We start from the raw sequence: 10,793 nt of genomic DNA, 5'->3' as shown, positions 1-10,793 counted from the left end.
ATGTTCAAGTGGCATCCACTTCAATATAAAGGCTTGCAGTTTATCATTCTTAATAGCTGAATAATACTCCATTGTGTAAAAATACCACATCTTTTTCAACAATTCCTCAGGTGATGGGCATCTTGGCTGTTTCCAAGATTTGGCTATCACAAACTGTGCTGCTTTAAACATAGGCACACATATATCACTATGATATGATGTTCAAATCCTCTGGGAAAATTCCCAGTAGAGGAATAGCTGGTTTAAAGGGGATTTCCAGTCCAACTCTTCTAAGGAGTCTCCATACTGATTACCATAATGGTTGCACCAGTCTACATTTCCACCAGAGTGGAGAATGGTTCCTTTTCCCCACAGCCTCTCCAACATTTGTTGTTGGGTGATTTCTTTATGATAGCCATTCTTTCTGGGGTGAGATGATATCTCAATTTTGTCTTAACTTGCATTTCACAGGTGAATAGTGATGTGGACCATTTTTTCATATATTTATTCGCTTCTTTAATTTCATCCTCTGAGAAGCGTGTGTTCATCTCGGATGCCCATTTCTGGATTGGGTCTTTAAATTTTGGGGCCCTAGTTTTTTTTAGGTCTTTATAGATTCTAAAGAGGAGACCTTTGTCTGAGTACTTATTTGTCATGATTTTTTCCAAATTTCTGGGTTACCTTTTCACTTTGTTGGTAATTTCTTTTGACGTGAAAAAACTTCTCGGTAAGAGCAGGTCCCAGTTGTTAATTTTTTCGACTGTTTCCCATGCTATTTGACTTCTGTTCATGAAGTCTTTGCCTACCCCTATGTCTACAAGAGTTCTTCCTACTTTCTCTTCCAGGAATTTTAGTGTCTCTGCTTTAATGTTTAGATCTTTACTCCATTTTGACTTTAGTTTAGTGCATGGTGATAATCCTGGGTCAAGTTTGAGTTTTCGGCATATAGAGAGCCAGTTTTTCCAGCACCATTTGTTAAAGAGGGTATCATTCTTCCAGTGAGTCTGTTTGGCTCCTTTGTCAAAGAAAAGGTGGCTGAGTGCATTCATAGGGGCTTCAGTGTCTTCTAATCTATTCCATTGATCCTCAGGTCTATTTTGTCGCCAGTACCATGCTGATTTTATCACAGTAGCCTTGTAGTATAATTTCAAGTCAGGAATTGAAATACCTCCTGCCTTGTTTTTATTGCCTAGGATCGCCTTTGCTATTCTAGGTCTTTTCTGGTTCCAGATAAATTTTAGGAATGATTTCTCTAGCTCAGTGAGGTATTTTGGTGATAGTTTGATAGGGATTGCATTAAATCTGTATAGCAATTTTGGGAATATGGTCATATTCACAATGTTGGTTCTTCCTATACAGGAGCATGGAATATCTTTCCATTTTCTGAAATCATCTATGATCTCTTTTTTCAGAGTACTGTAATTTTCCTTGAAAAGATCTTTGACTTCTTTAGTTAGATTAATTCCAAGGTATTTTATTTTCCTCGGTGCTATTGTGAAAGGTATTGTTTCTATAATTTCCCTTTCAGTGTGTTTGTTGTCTGTGTAGAGGAATGCTATTGACTTTTGAGTGTTGAATTTATAACCAGCTATACATGTATGCCTATGTTTATAGCAGCACAATTTGTGATAGCCAAATCTTGGAAACAACCAAGATGCCCATAATCTGAGGAATGCTTGAAAAAGATGTATTTTTACACAATGGAATATTACTCAGCTATAAAGAATGGTAAACTCGAAGCCTTTATATTGAAGTGGATGCTACTTGAACATATACTCATAAGTGAAATAAACCAGACACACATGTGTAAATATCTTATAGTTTCCCTAGTTTAAGAACTCAAATGAAGAAATACAAATAGAAAGGTATAATACAAGTAAAGGGAAAGCAGGATCTCAAGGACTAACTAATCAAGAGAGGGAAAGAAGAAGAGCTAGGAAACATGACAATTTCAAGCCATACAGTTATATGTAGAAGATGGGCAAGGCAATAATCCTGAGATTCTCCAGAAGATTTTTGAATCTAACAGTTAATTGGAAGATTCTCACCCTGACTAACTATATATACTGATACCTGTGAACTAAGCAACTGCACTGCAGATGGTAATCTGTAATAGTAGTTTCATGCTCGGAGTGCCTGTCATTCTGGTCTTCTTAGTACAGGCTGCTTGTCATGACATGCTAGTTGCTGCTGTGCTGTTTCTCAGGTAGATGACTGTTCAAAAAGAAGGGGGTGGTGAATGAAGGCAAGAGATAGGAAAAGGAATATTGTGGGACTGTCTTGCTTCAAAGTTGTATATTGATTTTTGGATTTATGTGTAAACATAAGAAGTATATAATTCTTTATGCCTATTTTTAAAAATATATTCTAATTTTTAAATGTGTTTTCATCATAGTCTGTAGGGATTTAAAGTTCAACATATCAATACGTGATGACAATTACCTGTTCCTTGTTATGCCTAAGATGTTTGATATTCAGACCGATAGTGAGGTTAAGCTTAACAGCCTAAGTTGTATGGGAATAACAATAGGGTTGTCTTCTGGATGGTTAACAACCTAAGTTTGCAGACCAAAATTAGAGGAAAAGGAGGGCTGCAAGGAAAGTCAACATTTTGGCCCTTGCCTTCCAAGGTCAATTAAGACTCAGGACATATGAGAACTTGTACTGTTATATCATGTAACTTGTTAGTGCCCCAAATTTTCTGATCAAGGAGATTATGGGGCCAAAGAGGAAAGTGATCGATAATGTAGAGTGTGCCAAAGAGAGTCACATGGAGAGAAAACATTCTCTCAGTCTTTCACAGAGAGCACATTGGCCCAGCAATGGCCGTGACTCATCCACATGACTGACACTGACATAGATTCTACAATCTGAGGTACAGGATCTCAGGAGAAATCCTGAGGGGATTTCACTGACCTTCTCAGACCCAAAAGATACAACTCTTGTTGCATAGGTCCTGCTTTACCTTGGTCTTAACCATCCAGCAGAAAAGTATAAAAACGAAGTATAAGAAGTAAAGCCATGGTGTTATGTTGAGCTGTAGGGGACTCAGGTCAACCATTTCTGACATTGCCAGTCAAGTGGAAGACCCAATACTATTATGGACTACTGGACTCTTTTAGAATATTTTGCTGAGTTTACACACCTATAATATTTAAATGATGGAACTTAACAAAAAAAGCGCATACAGATGTATGTCCATTTTGTATCTGTGTATTCAAAGTGGTTAGGATAGATATATAGTTACATCTTTTAATGAATAGAGGGATTTGTTCTAATGGTGTTTGCAAATAGCATACCAAGTACACATCTTGTGCAGCAATTAACCACCAGAAAGAATGTATGCAATGTGTTAATTATTGAAACTTTCCTACCAATTTGGTTTGAAACTGTCTCATTGCTATTTGTTTCTCAATAAAATTATGGAAAAAAATCCCATTAATGCTTAGGTTTTAGTATACAGTTTTCAGGGGACACAGATATTCAGTCAGTAGCAGAAAACACCAACAAACCAGTAACAGATGCTGGTAATCATTCAATCAGGTGACACTCATGCAAAATTAGTGATTTATAATATTTATTGATTTTTTTCATCAAATTTATATCACAGTGTAATCTTCTAGAAGGGCATTTGTTGAAGACAGATTGTAGGCTCATGTAAAAAGAGTAGCATTAAAAATAAGTCAATATATTTTTAAAAATAGTTACTTGCTTTCCCAGTATTAATATGGATATGTTTGGCAGAACACCAAACAATATATGCAAAATAATTGTTTTAGCAAATTAAGACACTAATTTAGAAAAATGTTCTTGAAATGGACTGCAATGCACATTTAAGTTAAGTTTACATCAACAAATGGCCATAATATCCCATTTGAAACAGAAATGGCCAATGTCAAAACATTAAGCATTTGAATTAAGTATCTTCAGAAACTTTATGGTGAAACTTACATTCAGTACAAAAACAAAACAAAAATGAACAACAATCCATCTTTTTCTAGGCAATATATACATTCTCTTTTACTTCATGTTGTGGAAATATTGTGGGTTTCAGTACTACTTTGTAAATCAAAATACAAGTCCTATATTGGCAGGGAACAAACAGTCATTGTCAAAATCATTGGCAGGAAATCTTTTATCGAATATCCAATCCATTAGAAGCCAGAAAATTTTAAGTTTTGCAATAACAACAGAGGCAAATTTATCTGTATAAAAGCAGGGAGATCAGTAAATTAAATGATGAAACTTCACCCAGTGTACAAGATTTAATTTTGAAAATTTTGCAAATGACTTGTAGGAAAAATCTTTTGATCAAACTCCACTTTTATAATTGGTTTTTATTATGTACTGGAATGGAATGAAATTGAAGTCTTAGGATTTTGTAGCATCTATTTGGCAAAACATTAAAAAAAATTACAAGCAGAGACTTTTTTATGAGTTTTGCCTTATAAAATATTTTGTAAAAAAGAAGTACTCTAATTCAAGTCAAAGAGAAAGTACTTATAAAACTACATGAGCTGCTACATGTACATATTTTGCAAAAAATCAGAATTGATAATATTGTTTACTTTGTGGAATTTTCTGTAAGCCTACCATGCATAACAACATCTTTGTATTTTCTCAATTAAAAATGCTATTGGCTACAGAGAAAGGTAAATACACTTCAAATATGTTCATCTCTACTGTAACCTTGAAGCAGATTTAAAATTAAAAAGAATAAAATTAAGGAGACTATATTGAAATAATAACATGTTATTACAGAAAGCTTTCAGTGCATCAAAGATATGTGGCTTGTAATCTATGAGACCAAGCACCATTTTTTTAGAATGATGTTATTTCTTAAGAAATGCTAGTGATGATGTTGGGGCATGGGAGACTTTATACACTGATGATGGGAATATATATTAGTGTAGTTACTATGGAAATCAGAGTAGAAGTTCCAAAAACCTAAAAATAGAACTACCATATGATCTAGTTATTCTACTCTTGGTTATGCCATGTTTGTCACGGGAGTTTCCTTCACATTAGCTAAGTTATGGAATGAGCTGAGAGGCCCATCAGTCAATGAACAGATATGAACAATGTGGTATGTATGTACAATGGATTATTATTCGGTCATAAAGAACAAAACCAAGTTATTTTCCAAAAAAATGATGAAAGTAGGGATCACAATGTTAAATGAAATAAGCCAGACTCAGGCGGATAAATATATCACGTGTTTTATTTCATATCTGGAATCAGCTGACATACACATAGAAGGGTGACTACTAGGGAATAGGATCAGGAGAAAGAGAAGTAAGAAAGCATAATGAAGAGGGTAGACACATCAAAGCATGCTTCATGTATGTATAAAAGTTTCACAAAGAAACCCATTGTTTTTTCAACTCATATAAGTGTCATGGTTTTCAGATCAAGAATGTCTCTGAAGGCCACGTGTGCTCACAGGCTGGGAGTGTGGGAGGGGCTGGGATCATCAGAGCTGGGATCATCTGTGGAATCATCTCCTGATTCGGCAGCTGAGAGTGCTGCTGTAAGAGGGGCCTGGCCGGAAGGAGAGTCACTGAGCAAGGGTCCACCTGCTGCCCTGCTTCCCTCCTGTGCTCTCTTATTCTTGGCTGCCCGGAAGTGAACAACTTTCCTCTGCCCAAGCCCTTCCCCCAGCTGTGGTCTGTGCCTGATCTGGCTGACCATGGGCTGAAACCACGAGCCAAAATAAACCCCTCTTCCTCTAAATTGTGGGTTCTAGGTGTTTTGTCTCAGTGATGAGAAAATGACAACCGTGATATGCTAGTAATTAAATTTAAAAGAAAATGTGATTTTTGAAACTAATTTTTGCAACAAACGATTTTATAAATCAATCAATATAAATAATATAGCCAGTTCCATGCACTATGAAATAGTGCTGTATAAACAATATTACCACTCAATGCATAGGTATTTCAAAACTACTTTCCTAATTAATGGAATGTTTATTTATTGTCAAAAGTGCCTTGGCCTGGTATCTCACTCTGCTTGGATTGCCATAACAAAATATTATCAGCGATTAGGTGACTAAAACAACAGAATCTCACTTTCTCACAGTTCTAGAAGCTGGAAGCCCAAGTTTGGGATGCCAGCATGGTTTAGTTCGGGTGAAATTGCTTTATCTGCCTTGTAACTGCCACTGATGAAAGGGCAGTGGAATCAGGTGTCTTGAGACAGCAGATAGACAAAGCCTAAGCTTTCTAATTGTGATTAAAAACAAATCACATCATGAGGGCCATATCTTTAAAAACATTAATTGCCTCACAAGGCTTTGTCTCCAAACACTGTCCACATTGGGAGTTGTAGCTTCAATACATAGACCTCAAAGAGCCAAAACTCTTCCACAGTGCTGGTACAATAAATTTTTGGCACTATACTTATGCATCTGATTATCATGAGGTAGAATACAATGGGTGTATTACCACTCAGTTCCAGATTCCTGTTACAGAAAACAGACCAAACATGAGAAGAAACAGTACTGAGAAATTTTAGGAGGTAGCTTATTACACCAGTGAGCCTGGCTGGGATCTCTCCCAGTGAGCCAGTACCCACCCAGCAGGGTTTTTGGGATTTTATAGGGAGAGCAAGCAGCGAGATACAAAGGCAGATTTGGCACACTGTGATTGGAGGGTTGGGTGACATCATGGATTGCTAAGGGAGTTAAAACATCTCAAGTTACACTGCAAGGTTATCAGTTAAACAAGCATGAGTTGCACAAAGGAAGAAATGTCCCGTTATCAGGCTCTTCTGGGCAATGTCCATCTGGTTTTGGTGGGCATTCTTGGAGGACTTTATTTAAAAATCTTAGTTCCCTTTCATTCCCAGTGATTGTTTATCTTTCATCATCAATATCCAGCTCTACAGCATCGAAATCAAAATACACATTTTTCTTTACTCTCTATTTTTCCAAGAGCAAGTCTATGTCTATCCTCTTCTTCCTGTCTGCAAAAGGAACTTCTGCTTTTTTCTCCTGACCACTACTGTGTTTCCCCTGGAAGACGCGGTTCCTTCCTTCCACCATGGGGGGAGGTCAGAATTCTGGGAGGCTGACTTGGAGCAATTTTGCTCAGACAGCTCACTCCATCATTACTGCTTTTCAGATGCACAGTAAGTGTTGGTTTCTCCATGAGTCTTGCTACCTCCTTGGGAAGCCAGCTGATGGTTTGCTACAGCCTCAGATACTCCCATAATAATTTGTGGCTCTTCTTATCTCTCCTTCTCCCAGAACTTTTCTGGAAAGATGGATAGTGGGGTCCTTACCAGGGATTAATCACCAACTATGATCCAGTAACACCCTCTCCTCATTCTCTATCCCAGAAAGTCAACTTCATCTATTTTTGGTTAAAAAAAAAGACTTAACTCTTAACTGATACCACACTGTTTGCAGACAAAGCTTAAGATTTGATTCTCATTATTCTACAAAATTCTATTAGGATATTTTCCTGAATAACTCACATTTGCAATCAAAAGTCTTGATTTTTAAAAGCCCTGTGGCTAGTGTGTGTTTTAAAGTAACAAAAAATTCAAATGACTTCATTGTTTATTGTATCTGCCCTTGTCCTAAATTATGAAAATTAGTGGCTCAAATGAGGTAAGACAGCACCAATGTTGAGAAAACAAGTGATTGTTCCCTTAAAACAACCCATCCAAAGTAGGATGAAAAAGAGTCTGTGTTGTTTTCTTTCGGATATGCTTCTTTCTTTTTCTGAATTACCCTCAACACATGACATTGAGGATTGCCCACAGCATGGTAGAATTACAGTCACCTATTGACTTGTAGGCAGTGTATTGCTCTTGGGGCAGCCTGATCCTCTCGTTTGGAGTTTTGATGGTCTCTTCTCAGCATTGGCCTGTTTTAAGTATATACATTCGTGCTGTGTTTCTAGTCCCTCTTTCCACATCCTGTGTTTCGTTTGTGAAATTGTGTTCAAACTTCAGAACACCAGGGTGTCATGGAATAAAGTTGCTTTAATAATTCATATTGCTGAGAGAAAGGAAAATGATTTGTACTGTAAAAATTAAACTCCTTCCAATTAGTGTATAATCTAAACCTTAACTGCTTATTAAAAACATTTTCTCACAGAGTTGGGCTGAGTTTCTTTCCAAAGAGTTTTCCATTTTAAGAACAACTTTTGAGATGCAGATGCCTTCTGGGCCACATCCTTTCCACTGTTGACATCGAAGGATTTCATCTGACTGTGAGACACCTTTGCATCTTGGCAAAACTAAATCAACCATATCAAAACTTTAGGGAAAATCATGCTAATACGATGTTATAATAGGGCTAAAGCTATATCTGTATATGAACAAAAATTGAATGATCTTTTTAAATAAGTAGTTTTTCTTTTCCTATGTGACACTTAATTATTCTGTCTGGCTTTGTCATCCAATGAAGATCTGCATAATTTTTACAATCTTTGGGTATCAACTCTTTCTTCTTCTTTATAATGTCCTTAACTTCAATAAACAAGTAATAACATGCTGATTTTTTTTAATATTTTTTAAAAGTTATTTTTATTGGATACAGAGTTTCACTACGCAGTTCAGACTCATAGTGATACTTCTGTCTTAGCCTCCCCAGTGCTGGGATTACAGGCATGTGCCACCACACCCAGTTGTGGCCAGCACCACATACCCGGGGCTGGCAAGGCATGCAGTATCAGGGATGAACTCCAGACCTTGTATTTGCCAGGCAGGCGCTTAGACCACTGAGCAATCTCCCCAGCCTGATAAGATGCTAATTGTAAGCAATGCACATCCTAGGCAGTAAATGAATATGTATTGTTTTACTGCCTAAATAGGAGAACTGTCTTATTCATTTCTTTAATTACATAGTTTTATTTTCCTGTTCTCAATATATATTGAAATCCCCTTAAAGAATAAGATCTTAAAATGGATTTATGCACACAATATTTTCTTTAACAATCCAAAACAAATTCTTCCATTTTCACAAACTGTAAATCTAAAAAAAGGGGCTGGAGAGATGGCTCAGTGGTCTAAAGCACCTACTTGGAACAAGCTTGGCAAGGCATCAGGGACGGCGGTTCAATCCCCCAGCACCACATGCCAGCCAGCCCCGCCCCCTGGTGGGCTGAGCTGGCCACACACACACACACACCACTCTCTCTCTCTCTCTCTCTCTCTCTCTCTCTCTCTCTCTCTCTCTCTCAAATAAATAAAAAATTAAAAAAAAAAAGTCTACTTAATCTAAAAAAAAATAAATAAATCTGCTAAGAGCATTATTATAATTTTAGGGCCTGCGTAGAGTTATTTAAGAGAACATATTGAAATACAAAATAAGAAATAATAGAAAATCTGATGCAAATGTAAAATAATTTATATAATTATTTCCTGCAATGCTTCATCTCTGAAATGCAGTATTTATAAGGGTGCTTTGCTTTAAAAAAACAACAATACATTGTATATAAACCAGAGAACAAGCATAGCAGCTCTGTTTAGAAAATAGCAAAGTACCATGTAAAAGGCCCCTGTTTAGCTAGCCCACCCACCAACTAGGGGAAAAAGTTAAAATGAAAAAAAGAAAAAAACCCAGAGAGATGAATACATGGAATTGTTTCCACTGTGTCAAACAAGGGATTTTATTTTCTAAACAGTGCTCACCAAGTAAGGACTTCAAGAAACTACTCAATACATTTATTCAGTAGGTAGCCAATTTGAAAATTTAATCCAAAATCATTTTCCTTAGTTTTTGTTTGTCTTTAAGTTTTTGTTTTTGCTTATGTTTTAGTTTCCTTTCCTGACATCAGAATGCAAATTAGAGAAATAGTAACACTAAGCGCTCTCTACTTTTGCAATCCATTTGCTAACTTCTACATTCTTTTTCATTTGGTATTAATTACGACCTTCTGTGGAAGAGAGGGTATATGAGGAAACTCGGGCCTCCAGAAGTATATCTGACTAGAACAAGTTCCCGCAGCTCATTTGTGACAGATCCTGACCAATTATCTAGAAATTTTCCAAGTCTTTTTTTCTATTTTTCTATTAGATGACTCTAATTACATAGTTTACTTGTTAATTGCTACTAGGAAACTATATTATTAAATACAATAATTATGAGACCTTTATCTATTTTCTGTGGAAATTTGAGGGCTGATAAGACTCTAACTTCTAAATTTTCCAGTTGTACTTTTCTGTCTCCTGCCTGGTGTGGCAGGACATCCTAAAACTGCATATAACACTCAATTAATAGCCTCCACCCCAGTGAACCTGGGAGACCAAGTCTGCCCTACCTAGGAGAGAGATCCAAGTGGAGAGCACAGTGAGGGTCCTGGGGAACGGGCCACAGGAAGGGACCCTGCTGCCTCTGCTGGGGCAGCTCTGCTGCTAACCCCACGCCCCTCCCGCTGCCAGCGCAGGGTCAGCATCTGTCTGCTGCCTCGCCTGGGGTGTCCACTTTCGGCTTCAAATCTTAGCCCTTCCATCTTCCTCCCCCTTTGTAAGTCCCCTCTGAGCCCAACTGTTCTTGATCCCAAAGAACTATTTTTGTATCTGCAAACTGCCCATTAGCCTGCATCCAGCACCTTTTCCTGGAGGAACACTCCATGCCTCTACGTCCCTTCTGTTGGTGCCAGAGGAAAGCAGAGAACAGCACTCAGTTCATCTGTCCTCACTCTCCACATCCACCAAAGCTTCTGCTTTGACTGATTCCATCATCTGTCCCAGCACTTCACACTCAAAACTGTCTTCCCTTGCCTAGACCCAACGCCTAATGAGCAAGTACAAGCACAATCTGCTATTTTAACTACATCTCATGTAAAGGGATACAGGCT

At 37.4% G+C, this 10,793-nt stretch overlaps 1 pseudogene; it reads right to left on the bottom strand.

Moving 5' to 3' along the window:
- LOC105744110 overlaps positions 1-5,670 on the bottom strand; it is a 57,773-nt pseudogene extending 52,103 nt beyond the window's left edge.
- Between the last annotated feature and the right edge of the window lie 5,123 nt (positions 5,671-10,793).

Source organism: Octodon degus, unplaced genomic scaffold, assembly GCF_000260255.1.
Source record: "Octodon degus isolate 3935 unplaced genomic scaffold, OctDeg1.0 scaffold00227, whole genome shotgun sequence".
Classification (NCBI taxonomy): domain Eukaryota; kingdom Metazoa; phylum Chordata; class Mammalia; order Rodentia; family Octodontidae; genus Octodon; species Octodon degus.
Note: the sequence above shows the minus strand (reverse complement) of the source record. Positions and strands in the feature narration are given on the sequence as shown.